We start from the raw sequence: 18,277 nt of genomic DNA on the forward strand, positions 1-18,277 counted from the left end.
CATTGCTAGAATATTGTTCAGCCATAAAAAGAAATAAACTACTGGCCGGGGGCCGTGGCTCATGCCTGTAATCCTAGCAATTTGGGAGGCCAAGGCGGGTGGATTGCCTGAGGTCAGGAGTTTGAGATCAGCCTAGGCAACATGGTGAAACCTGCTCTCTACTAACATACAAAAAATTAGCCAGGCATGGTGCCATGCCCCTGTAGTCCCAGCTACTCGGGAGGCTGAGGTAAGAGAATTGCTTGAACCCGGGAGGTGGAGGTTGCAGTGAGCCAATCCAACCTGGGTGACAGAGCAAGACTTCTTTGTCTAAAAAAAAAAAAAAAAAAAAAAAAGTACTGATAAGTGCTACAACCTGGACAAAGCTTAAAAATAGTATGTTAAGTAGGCACATGTATACATATGTAGCAAACCTGCACATTGTGCACATGTACCCTAGAACTTAAAGCATAATAAAATAAATAAATAAATAAATAGATAAATAAAATTTAAAAAATAGTATGTTAAGTAAAAGAAGTCAAACACAAAAGGCCTCATGTTTTATGATTCCATTTATATGAAATGTCCTTTCATAGACAGAAAATAGACTAGTGGTTGCCAAGGAAGGGGAGGAAAAGAAGTGAGTGCTAATGGGTATGGGGTTTCTTTTTACAGTGATAAAAATGTCTGGAATTAGATAGTGGTGATGGTTGCACTACTTTGTGAATATATTAAAAACCACTGAACTGTACACCTTAAAATGATAAATTTTGTGGTGTGGGACTTACATCTTAATTACAAAAAAAAAACTGTATTAAAATTATATGGAACTCTAGACCCTCCAAAATAAGAATAAGACTAATAAAAAGAAAGTACATGTAAAGCTGGTGTACTCTAAATAAAGCTTATACCTGAGTTAAAAATACTGAGTTAAAAAATATGTAGCCATATCAATTTATGACAGTATACATATCATTGTATACTGGTTTATACAACGTGCTATGATTGTAGAAGATATTATAATTGGGGAAACGTGGGTAAACAGTACATGGAAACAATACTATTTTTACAACCTTTTGAGAGTCTTTCAAAACCCTTTCAAACTATTTCAAAATAAAATGTTATATATTTTTTATATTTATTTATTTAGAGATGGAGTCTCACTCTGTCGCCCAGGCTGGAGTGCAGTGGTGCGATCTCGGCTCACTGCAACCTCCGCCTTCCGGGTTCAAGTGATTCTTGTGCCTCAGCCTCCCGAGTAGTCGGGATTACAGGCACGCACCACCATGCCTGGCTAATTTTTTTATTTTTAGTAGAAATGGGGTTTCGCCATGTTGGCCAGGCTGGTCTCGAATTCCTGACCTCAGGTGATCCGCTTGCCTCGGCCTCCCAAAGTGCTGGGATTATAGGCGTAAGCCACGGCCCCCACCCTAAAATGTTACATATTTTTAAAGATATTAAAGTAAGCATGATAGCAGATGGAAGAGTGGTGGCATACAGGGAGGGTAGGGAAGCTCTGGATTCGTTGAGCACCCATGCAAGTGGCCTAATTCCTTTAGTGCCAGTTATTCATGGTGATACCTAGTGTTCTGTCATAGGTTCCAAGGCTGTGTGTGTAAAATGTCATAGGCAGCCCTAATTAAACCTTCTTTCCCAATGACCTACTGCTGGATAGGAGGCCAAATCTTAAATGATGAATCTCTTTAAGCTATCCAGAAGTGGTTCGTTTAAGGTACAAAAGAGCAAAGGAGGTGGGTGTTTAACATTCTGATGATATCTAGGCTGGGGGGTATTTGGTCCACTTTAGTGAGCCTGTCAGAGGTGGAAGGAGGCCCATTTCTGAAGGGCCCAGCTTCCTGTTTTAGGAAACAACAGGAAGTGTCTATAGCAGTGATAATGTATCATGATGAAAATTATTTCAAGGGACCTCGTAGTGACACCAGCTACTTACTCCTCTCACCCCCTCCAAACTCCAGTTAAAGAGGGAAATAGTCTGACTCTTGAATTCCTATCCAGAGGGAGCAAGCTGGAAGAGGGAGAGGAATGGGTATATCCAAGGAAGGAAGAAGTTTTCATGGGGGACCAAGATGGGGCCCCCCCCATAATCCTGAGGGATTTCCATTTTTTCCCCGTAGACTCATGAATCTTCTCAGTTGATCCTTATCATTGGTGTTCAGCATAATTGGCCACATTCACCTTGCAGAAGCAAGCCCTTCCCTTGGCTTTTATTGGCAGAGGATACTCTTCAGCCTCCATAGCTGGTTCTCCATCATCTGACTATTGAATCATGACATTGCTTAAGGTATTGTCCTAGGCCCTCTTTTTGGTGATTTCATTCTCTCCTATAGCTTCAATTACCTCATACCTAAATGGCATCTAAGCCCTTATCTCCAATACAAATCTCTCCCCTGCATTCTGGACTCATATATCCGTGAATGTAGCAAAGTCTCAAATCTCCATTTATGGGTATCTCATAAGCATCTCCGGTTGAGTATGTTTAAAACTGAGCTAGATATTTCTGTTCTCATGCCCCACTCCAAAATGATTCTCCTTCAGAGCTCCTCCTCAGTCACCGTCTACCTGGACACTCAAGCCAGAAGTCTAGAGGTTATGCATGAGTCCCTCCTATTCCTCACCCCTACCTCCATTCCCTACCAAGTCCTTTAACTTGAACTCCTAGAAACTCCCTGATTCTACCTCCCTGGCCACCAACACGATACATCACTATCTTCTCTCCTAGATGACATTGGTGAGCGCCTAGCAGGTTTCCCCCTGTCATTTCACCACTCTGCAGCACATTCTCCAGACATGTTCTTTATGAAAATGAACATCTTGTCAGAAGACACCTCTACTGAGAAACTTCAAGTGCCTGCCCACTGCTGTTACAATGAAGTCCCCAATCCCAGAAGTAGTTTATGAGTTCTCCATGGTCTCTCTTTAACAATGCCCCACCTTACCCATTCTTTCACACCCCAGTGATATTGGGCTGCTCTCAGATGCTTGAACACACCACACTCTTCCAATTCAGAGTCTTTGTAAATGTTCTTGCTTGTTTTCTCACATCCCATTTATTCCCTTCCCTTCACTTACCAATTTTGAGTCATCCTTCTCTCCTCAAACTAAACATTCCCTGACCCTCCAAACCAAGGTGGAATACTCATGTTCTACTCTCCTATGAATTCATTTATTCATTCACTCAATACTTATTTATTGAGCACAGCCCATGTGTGAGGAGCTCACAGTCTAGTAGGGAAACAAAGACTGAACAACTAATTCTGAAAATGACCACGTTAATGCCTCTTGCAGTGACATTTCCTAGAATAACACAAACTCACACAGACAGCAGTTGGTAATTGGCTCTCATCCTTGGTGGTTGGCACAGCCTAGTCACTTCATGGACCTCATGACAATGCAACACATACTCTCTGCAAATGAACTTTTTGGGCCCCACATAGGGCATCATGGCAGGATTTTACTGTGCTACCAACTGCAATAGGAGTTTTGGGGGAAAAATAAAAGAAGAAGTACTTATGTCACTGTGGATAGAAAGCACTTCTTCAAGCAGCTTGTTGAATGCCTATTGTCCCTACTATGTAATTATTTAGGTAGTGCTTAATGAAAATCTGCTTAATGAAAATCTATGCTGAAGTATGAAAATGAAAAGATGTAGTTCTGCACTCATGGAGCTTACATTCTGAAGGGAGGGAGAGACAAAATATGCAATTAGATGAATTAACAAATACATATTAAAAGACAATAATTATTCCTCAGAAGGCAACATATTTTGCAAAAATTTTTTTCTTCTCTAGCCAACCAGAGACTTTTATAATGCAGACTAGTGTTTGCCCCTTTGTCTCAATCTCCTCTTTCCACGCTATAGTACAGGAATCTTCCTGTACCTACTGGAGACATGCATTAGAGCCTTTTTCCCAGATAAGTTACAATCTTCCTTCTCTGTTTCATAGGTGTATGTCTTGTGTTCATCTCCCTGAAAAGTTTTATTTAGGCTCCTTAAGAAAAGTGTGACCATGTCTATTCTGGCATGCTTCACAGTGCTAGGCACATAGTAGGTCAACAAACAACACTTCTGTGAGGCCAGGAGTTCCTCCAGAGCAGGGCCCATGCCTTGTTTCTAGATCTCCAGCCCTTAGCACCAGGCCTAGCTAGGTAGAGAGGTTCTGAGCTAAGACTTAGGAGAGGAATCCAGGAATTGCTCCTTTTAATAATTCATCAGCTTTTGTCACATGTGCATTGATCGAATTCTTTTGAATACAGGTTATGTTTTAACCTGGATAATAACAACCCCTTATACACACACAGTCTTTGTAGCTTGCAATTTATCTTTGAGTAATAAAACCCGATGAAAATCTGGTGGATAAAACGGTCCTTACTTTATACGTGGAGAAACTGGGCTTAGAGAGGTTGAGAGGCTTCACCGTTGACATCAGGCTATGAAGTATCAGAATGAGGTCAGAATAAGATCTCCTGGTCCAAGGGTCCTGATACCAAAATTTCCCAAATGTGACTCTGGCCTTCTTTGGTTACTACCCGTTGGGTAAGTCAACTCCTTTCAGGTGGTAACCTGCACCGGGAACTGTGGCAGTGGCCTGATGAGGTGGCAGGGAGAGAATCATGGCCAGTTTCTTGGTTCCTCTGCTTTCCCTGCACCTCTCAGACTCTTAATCCATCTCTGTGTTCATGATGTGCCCTGGACACCGGCAGAGAGGTCGAGGAGGAGCCCAGGAATGAGGATGCGTTGGTGGAGCCTGGCCTTCCTGTCAGAACTCCAGACACCAGGGAGAGATGAGCAGCTTGGTTTCCATGGTAACCTGCCCACCCAGATCCCTGCAGCTGCAGCCCCTGTGGGACCCTGAGGTGGGGGCTGTGGGTGTCCTGCTGGGCCCTGGGGCTGCAGTAGGCCGGAGGGAGTGCAGGGCTGAGGCAGGCTGCTCACTCGGAGTCGGAGCTTCGCCTGACACGGTTCCCATGGGGACGGCTGTGGGCACATGCTGCCTGTGGTCAGATACCCGAATTAAAACTGCTCCATAGTTCTGGTAGCTCCTCCTGGGCTCAGGGCCTTTGGAAGAAAGACTGAGTTTTGGGTGCACTAGCCTCTCAAACCTTCCCCGCCCCAACCAAAGGTAGATTTGAGAACTTGGGACTATGGGGCTTTCTGTTTCATGACTGGAGCATTCCCTCTGTGCCAGAGCCTAGAGACACCAAGATGGCTGAAGTGCAGTCACCATCCTTAGGGAGAGGTGAGAAAGACAGGCCATAGAGCTGAAAATTACAACACAGTATGGCCTGGCAACAGTGGAACTCAGAGCAAGAAACAGAGGAGGGATCCATCAACTCTGGGGAAGTTTCAGAATAGGAGGGAGCTTCACTCCACGCAGAGCAAGGGGCTCCTGCAAACACTGGAGGAAAGAACATCCTCTGTGAAGTCACAGAGTATGAGGTGAAGTGGAAAGGGAGGAAGGGGGAAGCATGGCTGGGGGATGGGCAGGAGATCCAAACTGTGGAAATTGTGAAGCTGGGGTTGTATCCATAGGGAAAGAGAGGGTCATTCTATGCAGGGAAGGCAGCAGTGGGGCTGGATTCATGATTTAGAAAGGTCTCCATGGATGCTGTCAGAGGTCTGATTTAAGGGGGAAGAGGCATAGTTGCAAAGGGGCACTCATTGGAGGCACAGTTGCAAAGGGTCCTGAGACCCTTCAGGATCTTGAACAACCATTGTTCTGGAAGAAAGTATAATATGATATTTGTTTGGAAGGCCTGGGGTTCTGTAGGCATGAGATTCATTGAACCACCTCCCACCCCAAACCCCTGAGACAGGAAAGTTTCTGGAATGAAAGAGGGACACTCTGTATAGGGGTCATGAAGTCATTTGGGAGGAAAGGGTTTAACAGAGTAATAACACAGCAAATTGATACCTTGACCCCTGGGATTCCAAATTACCATCACATGGATGGACCAAGTTCAGTGAATCATCAAGATTCGTGAACTCTGTAGAGCAGGTAGCTCTGGAGAAGAGGGACACCCTCACAATGAACAGAACAGAGCTTGAAATCATACTGATCTGAATACTAAAAGAGTTGTGATTTTGTTTTGTACCCCAGGCTCCTAGTTCTAATAGGATTGAATGGGGGTTGTGCTGCTGTGAGAGATGCAGTGTTGCTCACATTATCTTCCAAATGGATTCACATTCATTAAAATGACAATTGTTTTACAGTCATAATTGATATCTGTTTTCGTAATTTCAAAGTAAGAAAAAAATAGGTAGAAGAAAAGATGCTTAAATCAGCAATGGCAGTGAAATCTGTAGGCACCATTCTTAGACAATAGCATTTCATTTTACAGAGAGATGTTCAAAGTAAAATGTCTTGCCTGATGTGGATCAGCACAAGCTGGACAGAAAGGTTTTTAGAAGAAAAGAAAACATTTGAGATCTCAAACCTCTTAGCCCTCAGCTGGAGGAAAAACTGAGAGATGGGCTGAAAGAAGTGGGGTGTGTTCTAAGAGCTATGCCATGCCCAAGAGAATCAGGAGCTTGGAATTAATCTAAGTGGACAGAGGAAATACGGAATGGATGTTAATGGATATTTCAATTCAAGATGAAATACGAGTCCGAGGAGCATTTCAATATAATATATATTTAATTGAAATGAACTACATATCTTAAATCAAAAATGATGTTAGCATTTCCACACAGGGTGAAAATTGCTCTGCGACCTGTATTTTCTCCCTCTCTAATGCTTATTTGGGTAGAGAACTGTTAGCTCAAATATTTGCTGGATGAATGATTGAATGAATGAACAAATGAAGTAGAAATTGGCAGAGGAGAGTTTCAAAAATGTACTTTTAATAATGCAGTTAATTTCCTGTACTTTCCAGGTTTTCTACAGTGGAAGATATTACTTTGATAAGTAAAATAAGATGAAAAACTGGGTGGGGGGACTGGTTAGGAGTCTGTTCTCTTGGAGGAGAGTTTTCTGAGGGGAGCCCTGAGGTGCCTGTTCCCCCAGGCCAGAGATGGTACTCTCCTGACTCATGAATCAACCACTTGAGAGATGAAGGCAGGTGCTGGCCATAAGGCTAAGGCAGTGAACCAGCTGGGACTGTGTTTCTCAGTAATAGAAGTTATATGTGGAGCTGGTATTCTGGGAGAGGGCAGTCAGATGGCCTCCCCCTCAAAGAGCTCACAGTTTGGCTAGGAAGGCTCATGCGCTTGACACCTGTAAGTCCAGAACAATCTGTCTGTGACTGTGGCCAATAAAGGACAGAGTGCTGGAGGGGAGATGGCAGCTATGTGGGAAAGGTGTCTTTTGAGAAACCACTGTGGTGGCATGGAAGTGTGCACCTGCCCACAACCCCTGTCACTGTCAGAGATGACTGCACACAGCAAACATCTCTGCTCTCCCTAGGTGCACTTCCTGGCACTCAGAGCAGAACATCCATCCAGGGATCTTCCTGGAGGGGACCAGGGTGGGCTGGAACTTTCCTGGAAGGGGCAGACTTGTGTCTGGACTCCTTGGGGTATGGAGGGTGGGGAGGGGAGATAGGGAGACCTAGAAATGAGTGCCTGTCAAACTTCAGAAATTGCCTGGGGTGATCCTAAAATGCATATTCCGGAGTCCCATTCCTAAGATCTTATTGTTTTTTTCCTTTTTGCTTTTTTGGAAAGTTTGAAGTTGATTCCAAGATTCTACATTTTTTACAAGTACTCTGGGTAATTCTGATATAGAGGGTCAAGCATTGCAGCTTGGGTACTGCCCAAACAAAATACCACAGACTGCATAGAAGAGAGATCTCGCTTCCTCTTCTAAGATAACCAATCCTATCAGATTAGGGCCTCAACCTTAAGGCCTCATTTAACCTTAACTACCTCCTGAAGGCCTCATTTCCAAGTCCTGTTACACTGGGGTTTAGGCTTCCATCTACGAATTTTGGCAGGACACAATTCAGTCCTTAGTGGTATACCACTCCTTTAGGAGAGTGGGACCTGCACACCTGGCTGAGGGTGGTAGGGGATGTTTAGTGACGGGGACCAAAACCCTGATGAAGGATCTTGTGCAAGGAGATGACTGGATACCATGCTGCCAGCCTGCCTCAGATCATCTGAAGATCTGTGTGTAGAAAGTAGGGATTTTACTTCACCACAATGCTCTGGTGCTAGAAATGCTACGTTACTTTATTTTTATAAAATTAAACTAAATGTCTCTCTGAGCCCTCATTCCTCCAGGGGATGAGAACATCTCAGTCATCCCTGGAGCTCTTCCTCTCTCCACCTCCTCTCAGAAGCAAACAAAGCTTTCCAGGCCTGCCTTACTAGTTCTGAAACACTTGGGGAAGGTGCTCTGATATCCCAGTCACAGTGGACATGCCCATTGTCCAAGCCTGCATGGTTTCTTGAAGGCAGTAGGTTACTGCTTGGCACTCTGCTTGGCAAGACATCTTTTTTTTTTTTTCTGGCTGGGACACCTGGGGCCTGCAACCCAGCTTCCCTTTTATATCAAGAGGCCATGTTCCTCTGGTTCTGCAATTTTCCTTAAACTTTCCCACTATGCCTAGCTCAGAATTTCTCCCCAGCCAAATTTAACAGGATGCACAAAATATTGAGGTCTCTGCCAATCAAGAAGGTCCCCTTTCTTCTTCCAGGCAACGTCCACTTCATCCTTGGTCCAAGAGAGTCCAACTCCACACCTTCCTGCTCTGGGAGTATCCACACAGTCTGTGTCCAGTAGGCCTGTGACGGAGCAATATTGTCCCTCCCTGGGGATGGGCTTGGGGAAGAACAGAGTACTAAAGCTGGGTGTTTTGATGCCTACTGAAGTTTCAGGACCACTGCCCTGTGGAATTTAATGGTTTACCCTTATCAAATTCCTTGCAGAGTTCTGGTCTTAGGGACTCAGTGTGTGGTATGTGGCATCACTCAGCCCTGGAAGGCAGGAAAGAGCTAGTGGGCATATTTCTTAACCATCTGCAAAGTAACAGGGCCAAAAGAGATCTAGAGTGTCTCCACAGGGTGAGTAGATGAAAGAATGTCAGCACTGGGAGAGACCACAGAGCTCATCTCGTTGGCTTTCTTGTTTCACAGACGAGAATCAGAGGGTCAGAAAGGGGAAAGGACTTGCCTAAGGTCACACAGTAAGTCCACGCCAGGGCAGGAACGGATTCTGAGACCCAGGTCTCCCATTCTGGCGCTGCTCCTCTCATTCTCATCTGGTGTGGTCTGGTTGCTCTGCTTTAACCAAATCTTGTAATTTATTTGGTTTTGTTAACCTTAAAAATTATCAGATATCAGAAAACTAACATTACATCTGGAACATCTAGAAACCCTAGGAAAACACACACACACACACACACACACACACACACACACACACACACACACACCACTACCAAAACCACTCCAAGGTAACTGCTGCTAACATTGTGAGACATATTATTCCAGGACATAGAGGAAAAAAAACCCAACTTGGAGCTCTGGCATGCATCTTGGGGAAGCAGCTTTCTCACCTCCCAGCCTAAGCATTCTCCCACCAAGCTTGGAATGGTAATGGGTGTCCACAAAGGGAATGCTGGCAGACCACAGAGTGGAGGGAGAAGATCCAGAGACTACGTCAGCAGCACTAAACCTACTATTCTCTGGGGAGAGTCCATGAACCATTAGGAAAGGCACTTAGTGCATTTCTCTGAGACACAGGAGCTGTGCATCCTGACCTGGGCAGGCCGCAGCACAGGAAGAGCAGGCAGGGCATCTGGATGTGGCGCTGGGTTCCTTCATCAGCAATGGCCTTCTGCAGCAAGCTGTTCTGGGCTATGGAGGAAGGGTGAGGCCACAAAGGATGATGAGAGCCAGGGAGAATCACACTAATGCTACGAATGATACCAGCTGACACTGGTTCTTGTGATTCATAAAGAGCCTTACAGGATTATCTTATTAATTCCCAGAATGAGGATGGCTGGGCTGGGGGTGCAGAGGAGGGGCTCAATGTATGGCGTGGGGGGGGGCTGGGATTGACAGTGTTCACCCAAAGATCAATGGGTGGCTTAGTGGTAGGGAGGGGCAATGGTGGCTCCCAGGTTCCTCTGATAAAATTTTCTAAATGAGTTCCAGGCCTTCCCCTGAACTTATCCATGAACACTTACCCCATCAGCTGGGAGCCAGTCGTCTGGTAAAAAGCAAGTATTCCTGTGTCCTGTGAGCCACAGCTCTGAAGTGAGAGGAGAAGGAGAGTGAGGAGTCTGTTGTCAGGACCCCTTTCCTGCCTGACTCTGGCCCCTAAGCCACATTCTCCCCTCCCCACCTTCCTGATCCAGGCTGGTGGCAGAGGGGCAGCTACCAGGAATTGAGGGCAGACCAGTTAGCTCTCAAAAGAGAGAGGGGAAGAAAGGCTCGCTTCCTCCAGTTCTTTCTCTGAGGCAAGTCCTGGGCTGAGCACAGACAGGCCTCATGCAGGCAGACCTCGGAGGGAGCTGCTGCCCTCCCTGCCTTGCAGAGTCCTGACTCATTTATTTGGATAAGTGGAGGTTTGCTGTAATTACCCATGGGACTCCTCCTCTTCCCACAACTCCACACCCAGCACCAGGAAGGATACTCCCGTCCCACATGAGCAGTCCTCTGCAAAGCAGCGCATGGGGCTGGCAGCTGGACCCCTCAGCATAGCGGTGTAGAGAAGGGATCTGAATGAGGACGGGACCAGCAGGTGAACCCCATGAGGGAGGGACAGTCATGGACTCGACGGCTGGTAGCACACCTGGCCCCTTGACCTGCAAGCCCTCACTGAGTTCTCCCTGAAGCCCTGGGAGATAAGTGGCTTTATCTTTCATATTTTAATGCTGAGGAAATTGCGTTAGAGACACACTTTTCAAGAGAAAGATCAAGCAAGATGCTGAGGCAGCCAGTTCTCTGCACACTCTTGGGTGTCCTGGAGAAATCCATTTAGAACTTACTCCTGGTAGAATGTCTGCCTACAGGCTTGCAGAGGCTGAGTTCTAGGATACAGCCTCACCTTCTGGGTTGTTTCTTTGGCAGCATCTAAATGTCTTCCTGACAAAGGCACGGAAGAACTCTCTTCAAGGAATGAAATTGGGAGGTCCTTGAGGGAATAGGGCTACTCTTTTGTCATCTTTGTGTCCCCATCTCGGCTCTTCAAAATTTAGTAAATATACGTACAATAAATATTTAATAAACAGTAATAGTAATCAATGCTAATTGAGCTGTGTCTCATTTAAGGATCACAGCAACCCTAAGAAATAAGCATTTTTCATTACAGTCTCCTTTTCTTTTTCTTCTCTTTTCTTTCTTTTTTTTTTTTTTTTTTTTTGAGATGGAGTCTTGCTCTGTCACCAGGCCAGAGTGCAGTGGCACGATCTCAGCTCACTGCAACCTCCACCTCCTAGGTTCAAGCAATTCTCCTGCCTCAGCCTCCCTAGTATCTGGGATTACAGATGCCCGCCATCATGTCCTGCTAATTTTTTGTATTTTTAGTAGAGATGGGGTTTCACCATGTTGGCTAGGATGGTCTCAATCTCCTGACCTTGTGATCTGTCTGCCTCAGCTTCCCAAAGTGCTGGGATTACAGGCGTGAGCCACCGCACCTGACCTCTCCATTTTTTTAGATAACTAGAGCCTAAGAGGGATTGACAACTGGGTCCATGGTCACCCTGCTGCTATTTGGTAGAATGGATGTGAGACCCAAGCAGCCTCTGTTTGCCATAGTTTACCCACAAAGGGGGCAATAAAGAGTCCTTGCAATGAGGATGTTGTAGGCCTGGAAGCAGGCTGCACACACCCACTCATAGATACAGTGGCACTCTCTCTAGCTCATTCCACACAAATTTGTCCACTTTTGGTCATTTTAAATCCAATTTCAATTCCATTATTTCATTCTGGGAATGGAATACATAAATGTATTGTTGCATCACTTTTCAGGATGGATGACAGAATCAGTTAGAAGTTCCCCACAACTGCTTGAAACAGAGACTCACAGAAGAGAGGCTTAAAGAATATGTGGGTCTCTTTTACTGTAACATAATGTGATATGCAGAAGTAGGTGGTTCAGGGTTAATGCAGCAGATCCATGATTCCATCTGTACTCATGTTGTTTCCATCTTTTGACTCTACCATCTTAAAGATATAGCTTCTGTTCTTCAGAGTGCCTCACAGACACAAGATGGCTATTGGAGCCCCACCTTCACATCTGCATTCCAGGCAGCAAGAAGGAAGAGATGGTGAAGGATAAAAAGGCATATACCAAGTGATTTTTCTTCCTCTTTTGAGGATCTTTTCTGGAAGCCTCATCCAGCAATGTCCACTTATAATTAATTGGCCAGAACTTAGTGAAAGTCTATTCCTAGCTTCAAGGGAGAATAGAAATGGCACTTTTTAAAAGCTGGGTACTTCGATGCCTCCAGTAAACTCAGATTTCTTTTAATAAGAAAAAGGGGGGAATGTATATTAAGCACACTCACCCCCATCTTTGCCACAGCTTTACTTTGCCTTGCTCTAGCTTTGGTCTCTGTAGCTAAAGACAACCCTGGAAAGCATTTCCACAGAAACTAAGCTGTACGTGACTTCCACTATCAGAAATCTTAAAGTCTGTCACTATTCTAAACTTTTTTCTCTTTTCAACAGCAGCCTTAAGAGCACAGCTCCTCTCTGGGCTGACCTCAGGTAGGAAACCAACTAGGTATGGGGGAAATCAACACCTTTGGCTTGGCTGTGCCCCATGGCAGCTGTGAGCCTCAGGGAAGTGAATGCATGTAACAGCCAGTCATAAACTACTGATGCTTCCTGATGTCACCAAGTCAATGCTCTTACTGCATATCTTAGTTTGTTTTGTGCTGCTATAACAGAATACCCAAGAGTGAGTACTTTATAAAGAACAAATTTATTTCACCACAGCTCTGGAGGCTGGGAAATCCAAGATTAAAATGTTGTCATCTGGTGAGGGCTTTCTTTCTGTATCATCACATGGTGAGAAGGCAAAGACAGAGAAAGGCAAAAGGGGGCTGAATTCACCCTTTTGTAAGGGCATTAATCCCACCTATGAGGGCAGAGCCCTCAGGGCCTAACCACCTCTCAAAGGTATGCCTTTTAAAACTGTTACAATAGCAACTAAATTTCAACACAAGCTTTGGAGGGGACAAACATTCAAACCATAGCACTGCCATTGTCCGGGACCTTATTACTCAAATGAGATCCATGTACCAACAGCATTGGCACCACCTGAGAGCTGTGACAAGATTAAGATTCTGGGCTCACCACAGATCTACTGAATCAGATCTGTGTTTTCACAAGATCCTGGGTAATTCATGTGCACATTAAAGCTTGAGAAGCACTTCCCTAAAGAGCTGGGGGTCTGTATCATGAGTGAGGTGACAGAAGGTAGGTGAGACTACCTGAAACACTTCCTCCAGCCTGATTTAAGTATCACGAGAAAGCCATTCTCCTGCTCTCGGCTCAGTCTTCCCACCTGTAACATGAGGGGCTGACTCAGATTCCTGCTCCATAAATTATGGTGTTGGACCAGCAGCATCAGCATCACCTTGTTAGAAATGCACTCAGGCCCCACCCCAGAGTGACTGAGTAAGAGTCTGCATTTTTGCAGGCTCCCTGGTGATGCATCTATATATTAAAACTTGAAAAATCCTGCATTCAATGCTCTGTGTGCCCTGGAGTGACAGAAATCAAAGTAAGTTAGGCGACTGGTTCCAAGTTCCCAGACTATGATGTGGGTGATGGGAAATGACTGATTCTTGCAGCTTCATGACATAGGTTGAGTGGAGATAAACTCTCTGTGAAGGCTCAGTGCCTGGCCGACCACAGGGTCAGGGAGCAGCGAGTGTGGTGAGCCACACTGTTGGTACTGTCCATGCCTGGGCTTGGTCTGGAGTGGGGATCAGGCTTGGGAGATTCCTCCTCTGGCACTTTTCTGGAGCTAGATGGGTACCTTTAGACAGAAGCAGGAGCTGCAGGCAGGGCCCTGGGGATGGCTCTCGATCGTGCCTTCCATCTTCCCTTCTCTCTCTTCAGGGTGGGTGGGCACACCTGAGGTGCATCCATGAGCAGTGGACACACCAGAGTCAATATCACCTGCATTTTTCAGCCAATAGACACAAGAAAAAATGCTCATGATCACTGGCCATCAGAGAAATGCAAATCAAAACCATAATGAGATATCATCTCATACCAGTTAGAATGGTGATCATTAAAAAGTCAGGAAACAACAGGTGCTGGAGAGGATGTGGAGAAATAGGAACACTTTTACACCATTGGTGGGACTGTAAACTAGTTCAACCATTGTGGAAGACAGTGTGGCGATTCCTCAAGGATCTAGAACTAGAAATACCATTTGACCCAGCCATCCTATTGCTGGGTATATACCCAAAGGATTATAAATCATGCTGCTATAAAAACACATGCACACGTATGTTTATTGCGGCACTATTCACAGTAGCGAAGACTTGGAACCAACCCAAATGTCCATCAATGATAGACTGGATTAAGAAAACGTGGCACATATACACCATGGAATACTATGCAGCCATAAAAAAGGATGATTTCATGTCCTTTGTAGGGACATGGATGAAGCTGGAAACCATCATTCTCAGCAAACTATCACAAGGACAAAAAAACCAAACACCGCATGTTCTCACTCATAGGTGGGAATTGAACAATGAGAACACTTGGACATAGGAAGGGGAACATCACACACCAGGGCCTGTCGTGGGGTGGGGGGAGGGGGGAGGGATAGCATTAGGAGATATACCTGATGAAAATGACGAGTTAATGGGTGCAGCACACCAACATGGCATATGTATACATATGTAACAAACCTGCACATTGTGCATATGTACCCTAGAACTTAAAGTATAATTAAAATATATATATATATATATATATATATATATATATATATATATATATAAAACCTGCATTTTCAGCAGCAGAAGGAAGTGGAGCTTACTTCTCCAGTCGACTTGCCACTGAACACTTGGTTGTTAAAAAAGAATCCTTTAAAACCGTTTGATGTTTTGGACTAAATAAAGCTATGCTCCCACTCCAATTGAGCTTATAATGGAGTCTAATTTTATAAAGAAGCCAATTAATGGCTTTGTAAATATAAATGAAAGGAGACCTGCCTTTTTCTCTTGACCAAAAGGCCACAGAAGTAAGTCCTGTAAAAATGTCAAATTTTGCTCTAAAGAATGGCAGGACTTCTTCGATGAGAATAACAGGAAATGACTCACAGAGGGCACTCTGAGGCCACACAGCCATACAAAGGGGCCCCCTGCGCAGTAATGCCTGGCTGCTGGCCCCGGCCAACTGCAGAGAGGAAAGTGCCCCGCCCACGTTGGAGGATGCTGTCCATCTCCTCTAGGCAGGGGCTTCTCAGTGGGGCCCCAGGGACTGCTGGCATGCTGGCTTGTAGAGAGGAACAACACGTGAGGCTGAGAGCTGAGGAGAGTCAGGATTTGATGCCTCAAGGAAAACTCATCTAGAAATAATGCTAAATTACCCACACAGAACTATCAGTCTAAGGACTATTACCTGTATTGGACTCTCTCTAGCTCTCATCTCCATCCCACTGGACAAGTTGGGTAGGGTTTATTGCAGAGCAGGTGGAGTTCTGGAAGATACCTCTCCTAATTTCTTGTGGACTAACTCAGGCCCGAATCTTTTATTCTGCCATCTAGCTCCCTATCTGCCTCCCTTGTACTTCCCTTCTTCCTTTTCTCCTGTAATCCTTTTTTCCTATTCCCTCCTCAATCCCTGGGCTCTGCCCCATCCAAGATCTCATTAAGCTTGGGGGCTCCACCCTAGACTTCCCTGATCTCCAAGTGATGGGTCAGAAGATATTCAGAGGGAACATACCAGTGCAACCACAGCATTGTTAAAATATAGAACTTTTTCCATAGCACTGGTTAAGTGGCAGCCACAGTGAGCCTCAGTATTAATCAGAAAGCACAATCTGTCTCAGATGGTTCAAGAAACTTTAGTAAAGTGACTATTTCCAGAAGTATAGATGGAGTTACATTAATTATCTATGCTATGTAACAAATCACCCCAATACATTGCAGCTTAAAGCAACAAATATTTATTATCTCTCACAGTTTCCAAGAAGTGAGAATTTGAGAGTGACTTAGCTGGGTGGTTCTGGCACAGGGTCTCCCTCACAAGGTTGTCGTCAAGCTGTCTGCAGGGGCTACAGTCATCTCTTCATCTCAAGACTTGCCCGGGGGCTGCAGGAGCTGTTTCCAAGCTCGGAATTGTTAACAAATTGCAGTTCCTTGCTGGCTATTAGTTAGGCTTCATTTTTTTTTTTTGCCATGGGGGCCTCTCCATAGGGCTACTCGCAACCTGGTGGCCTGTCTTCCCCAGAGTGAATGATCCAAGAGAAAGCAAGCCAGAGGGCAGTCAAGACAGAAGTCTCAGTCTGACACCCCCATTACTACTGCTGTCTGCCTCAAACCAAGGCATACAAAACAAACCAGGGATGATGTGGGAGAGACTATTCAAAGGGATAAATAGCAGGAGGCAAAGACTAGCAGGGGCCATCCCAAAGGCTGGCTATCCAGGAGTTAAGGATGTTGGCACTCAGAGACTAGCAATAGCAGGAAACCATTTCCATCCTTAGACTGGAAGGGGAAAAGGAAGACAGCATTGCTAGAGCCCAGGAAAGCTGGAACAACGGAAAAGGAGTGCAGGACAGGATTTGTAGCACTGGAGGAATATAGCCACTGCTAGAAACACAGCCTGGAGCAGGGAGGAAGCAGGGAAGAAAAACCCTGACTGCTTCTCTTCCTTCCCTTCTATCTCTTGCTGGTGCCTCCAATTGACTTAACCCAACTGGAAGACAGTCAGCAAGGAAGTCCAGCTGATGCAGCCTGAAAGGATCTGTCTCTCTGGATACAGGTCAAGGAAGAGAAAAACAGATAATGGATCTGCGGTGGGAGTGTGGGTAAATGGATTCTAACCAGCACCCCTAACTGTTCCCTATGCCCTCACCCCCAAAATGTCCTGGGATCCAACCTCTAAAGAACGACACCCAGCTACATCTCTAATCCAGCCACCCACTGCCTTCCTTTTGGCCAATCTCCAAGGACCCTCTCGCACTCAGTGACATTCCATTCTGTTTGGTCAGTGCCCAAGCCTCACCAGAGATTAAATATTTTTAAATATCACCTCTGGCTAAAACAGACAGCAAAGGAAATAATTTTAACTAAAGCAGAGAAGGATGGCCCAATGAGAGTCAAATGAGGGAGTTCGGTCTTTAAATAGGGAGAACCCATGTTTCACACACTAAAGCAGCCTGAACCAGGGCAGAAACAGGCTCTATATCCCACGGGGAAAGGTTCCCCTGGCTAAAAAAGAGCTGCCATTTTGGATTTGGAACAAATCTCTCAGCACCACCAGCATTTAATCTGTGGTTTGGCATGCTTTGTTGGGTTCCAGTGGTGGGGTGGGGGCAGGGGACAGATCAGCACACTAAGCCCATGTTCCCAGACAGAACGTCCTCCACACCTTTGAAAGCTGTTCTCTGCATAGCAAAAGGCTATGGAGAACTTGAGGGATGACAGGAGTGGTACTTAGCTTGGAATGAAGTTAGGCAGAGAAGCTTCCCCAGATTGAGTCCAGAGCTGCACTGGGATTCAATGAGAAGGAAACGAGAAGCAGAGGACATTCCAGTGGAGGGGATTGTTGTGAGGAGGATGTGGAGGCAGGAAACACAGGGATTATGCAAAGAACAGCCTGGGGGCTGGCAGAGACTGAATGGGAAGTAATGAGTTTGGTGAATTAGAGGGAAAATGTCCATCATGGCCTGCAAAAGAAGACACAAGTGGCCTCATTCTTTCTCTCCCTGGGGGCTGCCTGAGCCATTTATCCTATGCCCGAGGCCAGCCGTGGCACATCTGGGCCGGCTGATGAAAAGTCCGTGATGGCAGGTGGAGTTGGATGCCATAAAGGAAAGGAGGCCAGGTCACTATAACTTGTCCTGTACTTTTGCATAATTATTTGCACATTGATTGTAACATGTTTACTGTCTAAATGAGCATAAACCCGTCAAGTATTTCTCTGTCTTTTCCAACACCTCTGGTTTTTGGCATTTCTGCCCTTGGCCATTCCTTTACAGACCTCCAACCCGGTGCGTGTCCCCTCTTCTTGCTCTGCTCACCCAGAGGTAAGGGCTCTTGAGGATGAACAAGCAGAGCACACACCTCAGAGAGCATTTGAGTCAGCCCTTCCGTTTTATTAATATCAAAATCGGGCCTAGAGAGGCGATGGGTC

At 45.4% G+C, this 18,277-nt stretch overlaps 1 long non-coding RNA gene across 1 annotated transcript; it reads right to left on the reverse strand.

Moving 5' to 3' along the window:
* Positions 1-8,146: 8,146 nt before the first annotated feature.
* LOC134729950 (uncharacterized) lies at positions 8,147-11,813 on the reverse strand. The gene is made up of 3 exons (XR_010111526.1): positions 10,290-11,813; positions 10,132-10,196; positions 8,147-9,799 (listed from the first exon to the last, which is right to left on the reverse strand). It is a non-coding gene; the product is annotated as an uncharacterized LOC134729950 (long non-coding RNA).
* Positions 11,814-18,277: the final 6,464 nt, after the last annotated feature.

The sequence above is a fragment of the Pan paniscus genome, chromosome 2 (genome assembly GCF_029289425.2).
Source record: "Pan paniscus chromosome 2, NHGRI_mPanPan1-v2.0_pri, whole genome shotgun sequence".
Lineage (NCBI taxonomy): Eukaryota > Metazoa > Chordata > Mammalia > Primates > Hominidae > Pan > Pan paniscus.